Genomic DNA, 11457 nt, shown 5'->3' with positions numbered 1-11457 from the left:
AGAAGCCTTAAGGATGTCGTGGGAAGAGTTTTTGGAACAGTTGAAAATGCAGTACTGCTCGGAGGTAGATCTGATAGACCTAAACAACGAGTTTCAGAACCTGGAGAAAGGGAAGATGAGTGTTGATGAGTATGCCACTGCATTTACCGAGAGGATGAAGCTATTTCCCTACTTGGTGCCTACTGAACTCTCCAAGATTGATAGGTTTGCTAACGGACTGCCCACTGACTTTGGTCCAATGGTCAAAATGGCAACTACCTTGAAAGCAGCTATTAGGGCAGCTAAGAACGTAGAGGCCCAGATAAGAGAAAAGGGTCTAGAAAAAGATAAGGCAGGAGAGAAGTGAAAGTTTGAGGGATCTTCGAGGTCGAACAAGGAAAGCAAATTCTCAAAACTCGGAGGAGCAGATGGAGGTGAAACAAGATGGTGTGATAAATGCAAGAAGAAGCATGGTGGGAAGTGCAACGAAGAAGTGACTTGTTACAAGTGTGGGAGGACGGGTCACTATTCCAAAGACTACACACATAATGACAAAGTATGCTACGGATGTGGAGGCAAGGGGCACATGTTCAGAGACTGCCCAAGGAAAAATAAAGCAGCAAGACCAGAAACACCACCAAGGCCAAGAGCATTTCACATGATCCTCGACGAAGTAGAGAACCATGCGAGGAATCAAGAATGAGGACTTCTTACCCGAAGATTGGATTATGCAGTAGCCATAGTTTCGTATGGTGTAGCCTAGTAGAGGCATAGTCTAGGGTGAACTTGAACACCTATGTAATCGTTTCAAGAATTAATATAAAACCTTCATTTTGTTATCTGATGTGTTGAATGATTGTATGATTTGCTGCATGGTGACTTGGGAAACTGCGAGACAATACTTGGGACGAGTATGAGTAGGTGTGAATGGTAGTAGAGGCCTATACTACCGGAAGCACAGGACTCATACTTGGATCAGGGAAAGTCACAAGGTTACCAAGAAGCTAGTAATTGATTTCGTTTTATTCAAGTGTGTTGTTACCATCGTTTCGGTAATGACTAAGAAGATTGTTGATATTCCGACCCTAGTGGTCATATCGAATCGAGTCCGACTACGATGAGTATGTTGTGTGGTTCAGAGGACCAAGTTTGATGTAGCGTCCGAGTTAAACCAAACGGTTGAAATCAAAGCGATCAATAGAAGTATCGCACTCGTTGTTAAAGAATTTGGTGGCTAGAAATGCCTAATGTTAAAGTGTGATTATATCACATTAGAACATGAAGGAAGGCATAGTCTGTTTTAGAATTTAACTCTAAGAGACCTAAGTCTAAGTGTTGCAACATACGATGATATGTCATTAGAATATGACACATCGATCTATAGTAGTAATAAAAGAACTTATCTAAAGTCCGTATCCAGCAAGGATCGAGATTGTGACTTAAAGGTCATAATTTGGTGTCTAAGCTGAGGTAGAGAGCAGGTGCACGATCGAGTACTCTTACAGTCAATGAGTTTAAGAGATAGAATTGAAGGAATGTAGAAGTTATAATTATTACCTAGGATGAAGAGACGACGTATGGAGTCATTATATGACCCTGTTTCGTTGATGATTCCGGGACGTAATCATCCTAAGGGGGAGATAATTGTAACGCCCGCAAATCCGGGCAAGTCAAATTAGAGGCAATAGGGGTCGAAAATGACTTTTCGACAAAAGATTATTTAGAATAAATAATCTTAACCAAGTTGTAGAGTATGTTACAAGGTTTCCGTACATATAAAGAACGCCGAAATCCGATTTATAACGAAGAAGTTATGACCCGTTGAAGTTTCGCGACGGAACCGGCACGATACCGGGAAGCGTAAATAGTGAATTTACGATAGAGCGAGATTTAGCCTTAGCAATCTAAACAAAAGTCATAGAATATGTTAAACTAAGAACATCGATAAAAAGAACGCCCAAATCTGACTTCGTATGAGGAAGTTATGATTTTTCTAAGATTTAGCATAGCAATGCACAGCCCGAAATCTGAATTTTAGATCGGTCGATTTTTAGCTGACGGGATCTAAATGAAAGTTGTAGTACTTGTAAATACCAACGCGTGGATATAAAGAACGTCGATAATAGAACTCGTATGCGAAAGTTATGGACGAAGCTTAGTCCCTACTTTTCGAGCGCGGCGAATTCGATACAGTTTTGTAAATCCGAGATAGAATGAGAATTAGCCAACGAGGTCTAAATGAGAGTTGAAGATCTCATTAATAGGAACTCAACGGTAAAAAGACAGACAAAAACGGAACTCGTATGTGAAAGTTATGGATGAAGCTTAGTCTCTACTTTTCGAGCGCGGCGAATTCGATACAGTTTTGTAAATCCGAGATAGAATGAGAATTAGCTAACGAGGTCTAAATGCAAGTTGAAGATCTCATTAATAGGAACTCAACAGTAAAAAGACAGACAAAAACGGAGCTCGTATGCAAAAGTTACGGACGAAGCTTGGAGACTACTTTACTATACACTTCCTATAAATATAAGGGTGAACTCCTCATATTTTCTTCACACCATAAGCCTTTATTTCTCTCTCTAACTTCTCTCTAACCTCCCTAAACCCCTCCCAAGTCTAGGGAACCTCCCTATCACGAGAAGAAAGCCCCGGAGCGCCCGACGGCTCCGAGAAGAAAAGCTTTCGGCTCGGAAACGCTGCTCCAGCGAAGCCCGGTTTTTAATAAAAACCCGCTGTAAGTGAGCTACGCCTATAGTATATTTAATATAGATTTTATTTAATTATAGTAACATTGTTAGGACCTTAAAATAATTATTTGGGCTATTATTATGAGTTATATTGAGTGTTATTTAACGCTTATATAATAGTAATAATAGCTAGACTATTAAATTAGTCTCGTCAAGCGTTAGACTAAACTCTAGTGGTAATGATACTAGGTTTCGTCAAGGGATAATTGTTTTAAGAGTAACGAAGTGTTGTCCGAGTGCCGACTCACCACCTTTCAGGTGATTGCATAGTCCCTTTCATCTTACACATAGATATGAAGTATTTTATATAAACTACGTGCTATGTGTGCACATTATCTGAATACTTGCTATCTATGCTGGTTGAACGTTTTATACATGTTTTAAAGGACTTAAACTGTATATGTATTTTATATATACGAAAATGTTGGGTATGAGATGGATAGATGAATGATGAGAGATAGAAGATGACGTGAGTATACATTGGCAGCTATAGACTTAGTGCCTATGGGACAAACACCGGTAGTTATGGACTTAGTACCTTTTAGACGTTGGTAGCTATGGATTTAGTACCTGTTGGGAATTGGTAGCTATGGACTTAGTACTTATTAGTTAGACGCTGGTAGCTAAGGATTTAGTACCTGTAGGAATTGGTAGCTATGGACTTAGTACCTGTTGAACATTGGTAGCTATGGACTTAGTACCTATTAGATAAAGACTGGTAGCTATGGATTTAGTACCCGATGAATAAACTATAGCAGCTATGGAATTAGTGCTTTATGAACAAACATTGGCAGCTATGGATTTAGTGCCAGTCCCATAACCCTGGAAGTAAGGGACTTCGGAATAAATGAATGCAGGATAGATGACTCTTAGGTTAAATCCTTAAAGAGTAAAGAAGATAATGGGGATGGGTAATTGGGTTGATTGTTTGATTGAACATAATAATTATATTATTGTGGGTTGAAAACCCTATGTACTCACCAGGTTTCCCAACCTGACCCACTCAGTTTATGTATATCACGGGTGACGAAGTGAAGTGACATTACACTGAGAGATTTAAAAGAGATGTAGATCACTAGTGTAAATCATTGTAAGTTCTGTTTATGCTTATGTTTCGGTATTAACGATGACATCCCAAACATTTTAAAATGAAATAAATACGTTTCTTCGAAAATGTTTTAATAACGTATTTACCATGTTTTTCTGGGAACAAATTCCGCAACCTTTTTATAAAATGAAGTACTCTGATTTTTATAAAGCATAAACAAAATCGGTCTTTTCTGGCCGTGATTTTGGGGATGTTACGGTGTTGAATTTAGTTCTTTGTCGAAACAAATCAGAGATCGAGAAACAAATGCTGGACAATAAGTAAGACCATGTTCCATGTGTTTGTCCAACTGATATCATGAGAACAGAGGATTATATGATCACTTATCATAAATGGCGTATCATCATCATCTCAGTTCCGAGAGACTTTGAAAGAGCTACGATTGCTAGTCAGGTTTTGAAGTCATACTTGTAAATATAGTTATTAGACTTATCTAAGTGGGAGACTGTTGGATATAGTGTCTAAGTCCATAACTTTATTTGGTATGTACTTGACCCGACCCGGCATGGTCCATTTGGGTTGCATGGCATTGCAATACTTGGATAGACTTAACGAGAGAAAGGACACTTGTGATTATTAATATATTATAAGTTCTAATATATTAATAATAGTATTATTTAATTAGTCTTGATCAAGCGTTAATTTAATTATTAATTTTGTGATCAAGTTGTAACTAATTAAATATGTGGGGTTGATTATGACAATCATCTAAACTTTTATGGTGGATTAAATGATCCATGGTTTATGGGTTATGGATATAACCATTTAGTGCTAAATGGATATTCCATGGGAGTTACAAACCCATGGGTCATGAGAATGGAAGAGTCATGACAATTATGAGTCTTCATGGTGTAACCCTAATTGTCATGACACTATAAAAGCCACCCCATGTCTAGCAAAATTGGCACTAGTGATTCTAGAGAGGGCATAGCCGAGTTTGTGAAGTGCAAGATCATTCTCTCAATTTATTCCAAGTTTTGTGGTGTTGTGTGAGACATTTGAGGCACGACATTTGGGGTGCTAGGCTCACAAAATCTTGAAGGAATCCAAGCAACAAAAGGTATGTATTCTTTACTAGTTTTATGTTTTGTAATCCCCGTGTCATGCTAGTTAGGATATAACCTTGAAAAAGAATTTTGCATGTATATAGAGAAAACATAGATTCAAGGTTATTAGGGTTGCATGTACACTTAGGAAGTGTTAGAATGCTCAAAACCCATCAGTTTTGACTTGATAGTATAAGTCAACCAGAGTCAGGAAAGTATTAAGTAGAGATGTACTTGTGTTAATAAGAGGACGATAGATCGGGAGATCGAGCACTAGTGTTTTCCGACATCCACGAGGTGAGTCTTCTCACTATACGTTACCTAGAGTGGTATTTATGTGGACCGGAGGGTCTTATGTGCTATGTATGAGATTATGTGCTATGATTGAGTTTAAGTGCTATGTGATATGATTGTATAGACCGGACCGGAGGGTCCAACGATTTAGACCGGACCGGAGGTTCCAACGATCTAGACTGGGCCAGAGTGCCCAACGAGCTATGACCGGACCAGAGGGTCCAACGAACTATGGGACTGGAGGATCCCGCTGAGACATATCGACCGGAAGGTCGTATTGTAGCCTCGAGTGGCGTATGTGTTGTATGCGGTATTTTGGGGAACGCACTAAGCTTCGTGCTTACAGTGCTTTGTGTTATGTGTTTCAGGTTTCTCTCAGGATCACGGTACGGCACCGGCTCGATTGTACACACCAGAGGAAGAGTCATGATTTGAGGATCATGGTTTATTATGCAAGTGAAAATGGATTTATGTTTTGTAAATTTATTAGAAATGAGGTTTTTATGAATAGTGTTTTTAAGAATTAAACGATTATTTTAAATGAAAAAAAATTGTTTTGGAAATTCACGGTGTTACAAGTTGGTATCAGAGCCTTGGTTTGAGGAATTCAGATGCACCTTCGGGTGTATTTGAACTCAAACCAAGGAGTTGAGAGATTTCCAAAAATAAAAGAACTAAAATTTTCTAAAAAGAAAAAGAGGTTTTGGAAGCAAACAGGGTGGAAGGTGTGTACGGTCAGCCAACGCCCGAACGGTGAATCCCCAAAATACCCTTACATTATGTGTTATGAGATATGAGATATTATGCATGCTAGAGACATGCTAGGCAATTCATATTTTATGACTAGAGTGGCCTGATTTGTGATGCCTTAGCCTAGGGTTGTTGTTATATGTGATGTGCTTTCGAGTATGTGCTGAGTGAGAGTGTCCAGCAGGAATCTTTTTAGGGGATTCGTGTAGAGGAGTAATATAGAAGAGGTATCTATATGAGCATATGAGGAGCTTGCCGAGAGGGTAGCCAGATGCCCACATGGGGCGGAGTTGCTAGAGTTCGGTGATATCCTTCAAGTATGAGGAAAGCGAGTGGGTAATAACCTAAGGAGGTTTTACGTGCTGAAGGAGACGATTCAATGACCGAATGTTGCTTGCTTTGTGCTTTGTGGAGCTCTCAATGATGGGAGTCAGCTACTAAGTGAATATGACGATATTCAGGAGGTAGATGGCTGGCATCATTAGGAGTTCTTCAGCAGCTGATGGCGGAGAAGTGTGGGAATCTCAAAAGAGCCTAGGGAGTAACCTTAGCCAGATAAGTGCGCTGGCAGAGTCGAGAATTTTGCTGGGGAGCGAGCACGCGTGAAGGGATTGGTGAACGAGAAGGTTGAGCAGCTACTTAGGAGCTCCGGGATGGTCCGTTTGTAAAGTATGGGTAGATATGGCAGGTAGTATGGGCCCGTAGTGTAACATCCCCCTCTGGCACGTATCACAATATTGTCCGCTTTGGGCCACTCGGCACGAGGACTTCCTAGGGGGTCACCCATCCTGGTACTACTCCCGCCCGAGCACGCTTAACTGCAGAGTTCTTATGGGATCTGCTGCCCTCACGGCTTTAAAACGCGTTGTGACATGGAAGGTATCCACACCCCTTTATAAGGAAATGTTTCGTTCTCCTTCCAAGCCGATGTGGGATCAGATCTAACCCACTTTCACCCCCCATTATAGGGTTCGACGTCCCCGTCGAACACATCGACCCGTGCCCTAGCTCTGATACCATTTGTAACATCACCCTCTGGCACGTATCACAATATTGTCCGCTTTGGGCCACTCGGCACGAGGACTTCCCAGGGGGTCACCCATCCTGGTACTACTCCCGCCCGAGCACGCTTAACTGCAGAGTTCTTATGGGATCTGCTGCCCTCACGGCTGATACAAGTAGAATCATGCTACTTATTATGTCAATCACATGTGATTAGTAAGTTGGATTATATTACTTATTACATCAATCACATGTGATTAATATACAGCATTCAAAAGATTTGGCTACTCATTAGCCGTTTTACCAAATAGTTTCCTTCAAATGATTTTTACAAACATTTTATATGTTTTCAACTACTTATTACATTGTACTTCTTACTCTGTCATCATATTTCAAACTTATTTACAACTGTGTTTTCAAACAAATGTTCCTTGTACTTATACTGTTTTATCAAACAAGTGTTCCTTGTACTTATATTGTTTTATCAAACAAATGTTCCTTGTACTTATATTGTTTTATCAAACAAATGTTCCTTATACTTTTATCGTTTTATCAGACTTATGCCTTCAAATTGTTTTATAGATTGACATCAAGTCGATCTTTCCTTAGACTAATATTTATATTTCAAGTGTTACTAAATTTATTTATGCTTTGATATTATAAATTGCATGCCTCTATATGTATAGTTATATAAGAAATGTTTAAAAGACTTAGGAAGGCTATCCACCCTATTTCCTTTTCGCGCTTGAGATGTGGTCTGGTGGGATATCGGATACTCGTTCGAAGGTCGTTTAAATATTAGTTATATATCATGTGTACATATAAAGTCATAAAAGGTCCTTCCAATTCATCCTATGCCCTTGGGTAGCAAGGGTATACATCCACGTCCATACGTACCACTTAGATCACTAGTAAGCTACCATATGGGTAGTTCAGGAAGATACTAGAACCATTACTAGAACGCGATATCATACAATGAGTCAGTTCATTCATGAGTCAATACTTTCTAGAACGTTACTGTACAATACATATACATCTATACTAGGACGAGAACATATACAATTATACTAGAACGCTTACATGACAATACTTGCTAGATAGAGAGAACACACATTACAGCTAGCACACGTAGAACATTTCAGTACACTATTATACAATTACATGATCACACTTATATAAGTACAATTACATGATCACACTTACATGAGTACGCTTACATATACATATACATAGAACGGACGTCACTAGGGGCTATAGCTCAGAACCAGTTCAGGATCTAACTATACTGATAAATCACACTACAATTGTGATTGTTATATCGAGTATACATGATCATAGTAATGTGGACGCTCACGGCTTGCATACATGCAGGGGTCGTGGGTAGGTCCTAAAATCCCTTTGATAGGGGAGCGAAACAGTCTGGGATCTAGACATCACATTATACCTTATCCCTCAAATAAGGCAAGTTGGGTATCGATGTATTGATATATGTAAATATATCCAAATACTATGGTACTTGGAAGTATTACCCTAGACTTAAGGTAATAGGTACGGTTGTAGTTCGACACTACACCATAGTACCATTTCCTTCCTATTACATTCACTTAGTGAATTCTTCATAGGAAGCACGGTAATATAGTTACTATCTGTTGATAAATAGTAGCCCTTTTAGAGCTACGATTAAGTACTACGTTAATTTTTCCAGTACATCTTTCAGTGATAACCTCACTTAAACATAAATGTACAAACTATGTTTTTGGATAATGATAGTTATATTTTGGAAAAACACATACTCTTATAAGAGACACACACACAGAACAGTCAGGTCTTGGTAGAAGACACCTTCACATACTAGAAGGAATCATAGGGATTCTAGGGTTTTTCAAACACTTACAATTCATATACATTCACAAATTCTTACAATACATAGACTTACAAATACTTACATACAAATTAAGACACTAAATGCTTATGATCTCACCAGCTTTAAAGCTGATACTCGTTTTCAAAATTACTTGTATCCTCAGGTCATCATAGACAGGTACGGATGCAAGGAAAAAGGAAGATGAAGCTTATTCAAGACTTATCTTTCATTTTGATTTATGCTTTAGTGTTTATCAAAATTTGACAGAATACAATTGTATAATAATTATTTTATTAATGCAATGGATGATGTTGTTGCTTGTCTCCTACTTTACATTGTTGTTGATATTAAACATGACGTCCTCCGCCCCAGAACGTTTTCGCCGTTCTTGGTTTTGGGGTGTGACACGTAGTACTGAAAGCAGAGGACCCATACTTGATACAGGGAGTATTCTGAAGGTTCTAAGCAGCGGATTGAGGAGTGATGTCATGGTCCGGGTATCATGGATCACAACGGATTGAGGAGTAATGTTATGGTTCGAGTACTATACACCGGAGCGGATGGAGGAGTGATGCTAAGGTTCGGGTACCATACATCGGAGCATATTGAGAAGATATGTCATGGGTTGAGTACCATGGTTCGTAGTGATTGATGCTTGTGGTTCTCCGGTTATCCGGTCATGATTGATGAGGTAGAGATTGGATGCTATGGGGTTTTAGGCCTGTGGGCCAGGATTGAGTTCGAAGAGGCGTCCCTTGAGAGGGAGGTCGAGAGCCTTTCAGAGTATTTTGGTAAGAAGTTAGAGGCAGCCGCAAGACTCAAGGATAAGTAGAGATGGAGTTTATGGGAGGGGAGAATTTTGGTATGAGTTGAGCAATCAACCGATAGAGGAGATGTCACCTTCTATGACCTGGGTGGTGCTATTTATGTTCGTGTGCGAAGCATGAGAGGCGTGATATTTCAGTTTTGGGTTTGGGGGTAAACCCTGCAGGTTGTCATTGATGATGATTTTCCACCAGAGTATCAGGCAACATGTATGCCGCGAGGAAGTGATTTATCATGAGCAGGTAGTCAGTTGGGACTGATATGGTCGAGGACCACGTTACACCTATTTGAGTATAGTAGGGCGTATGGTAGTGGTATCAGTGGGAAGTCCAGTCGAGTATATCAGGGCGGTGGTTTTTCTATCTATGATGGGTATTGAGTATGGGAGTGGGTCCCTATTCTTGGGATGATCCATGTGTTGGAACGTTGGTTGATAAGTCGAGGTGGAGGAGTATGATGATTTCGTGTTTCAGTCTAAGAGTCAGTGATGTTATTGGATAGTTGAGATGTTCGGTATTGGATTGGTACGAGACTTGGAACGACTAGATGCAGTCGTAACGAGAAGTTATTGAGGATTTCATCTGAGATTCAGAGTATTTGAGGTCGATTAATTTCCTTAAAGGGGGTTATCGGGTGTTGCGTAGCACCTTCCAGGGGCAAGTGCGATGTTGCTGGTGGAAACAGTTTGTGGAATGGTTTGTGTGCCAATTGGTGATGGTTCGAACCCTAAGTGGGGGAGAACCGGGTATCGTATTGAAGGAAGCAGAGATTTGTTCAAGAGCGGTTATAAGTGGGGTATAGAGATCTGCGGTAAGAATTCATGAGACCAGAGTTATTGGTGATCGAGGAAAGGTTCAGAGTGAGCTAATGCAGGAAGTACTTGTTTGAGGAAGGATGAGTGTCTCCACGGCAGGTGGTCAATGGTCAGGAACCTGGTAGTGGTCAGGGTCGTTGCAAGTAGAAGGCTCATAAGGATGGTATGGGCAGTTGAGAACTTCTGAGTCGAAATATGGATTGTTTGTAGCCCTTTTTTTGGGGGGGGGGGGGGTAGATAGAGAATGATTGAGCAGCCAACTCTCAGGTCAGTATGCGTATTCTTGCTTGGGTTTTGAGCGGTAGGGAAAAGGGTTTCGGAGAATTATCAGCGTGTTCAGTAGCGTTAGCGTTTTCTCCGTGTTCCAATTGAGTATTTGGATACACCGAAGTTGCACATAGGGTAAAATGAAGAACTAATTATTGGGTTGTAGTCTTCGTATGAGTTAAGCAAAATTTCATGATTTGTGTGTCATTGGGCCGAGATAGTTGATGCGAGGAGGAATTCAGTGAGACATTTTGGATCATGTTATGGGTAACCATGGAGGTTCAATTATTGGGTTGAGGTCAGACCTCGTGTGGTGTTAAAAGAGATATGGAATTTGGAGCGGAGGCTTATGAATAAGATGTTGAGGACACTTCTGAGCAAGCATGGTTATGCTTCTGTGTCTGAGGGCAGAGTGTTGGGGATTTTTGTTCGGATGGTTTCTGATAGCAGTTTAGAATATGTGCCGCGATGGAGTGTGAACCCTTTTATTGGCAGGGACGGGGTTCGTCAGATTTGGCATGATCAGTTTGGAGGAGAGATATTCGGTTGTTGGATATTGTCGTATGAGAATTGGAAAGCCAGGGAGAAAACAAGGTTGTTATTCGAGGAGCAAATGTCATGGTGATCGCTCGAGTAGGCGGTCTGCAGGCGGTTCAGGCCACTAGAGTTTCCGGTTATTAGGAAGGCATATTTCTAGTGGCGAAAGTGTTGGTTGAAACTTTGTTTTTGGAGGTTCCATGTGATTTTGGATGTCTTTA

General features: G+C 40.3%; 1 pseudogene; it reads right to left on the bottom strand.

Annotated features, from left to right (window-relative positions):
* Positions 1-6993: 6993 nt before the first annotated feature.
* On the bottom strand, positions 6994-7109 carry LOC144999346 (5S ribosomal RNA; annotated as a pseudogene).
* Between the last annotated feature and the right edge of the window lie 4348 nt (positions 7110-11457).

Source organism: Lactuca saligna, chromosome 5, assembly GCF_052625555.1.
Source record: "Lactuca saligna cultivar CGN05327 chromosome 5, ASM5262555v1, whole genome shotgun sequence".
NCBI classification, from domain to species: Eukaryota; Viridiplantae; Streptophyta; class Magnoliopsida; order Asterales; family Asteraceae; genus Lactuca; species Lactuca saligna.
This window is presented reverse-complemented; position numbering and strand designations above follow the sequence as displayed.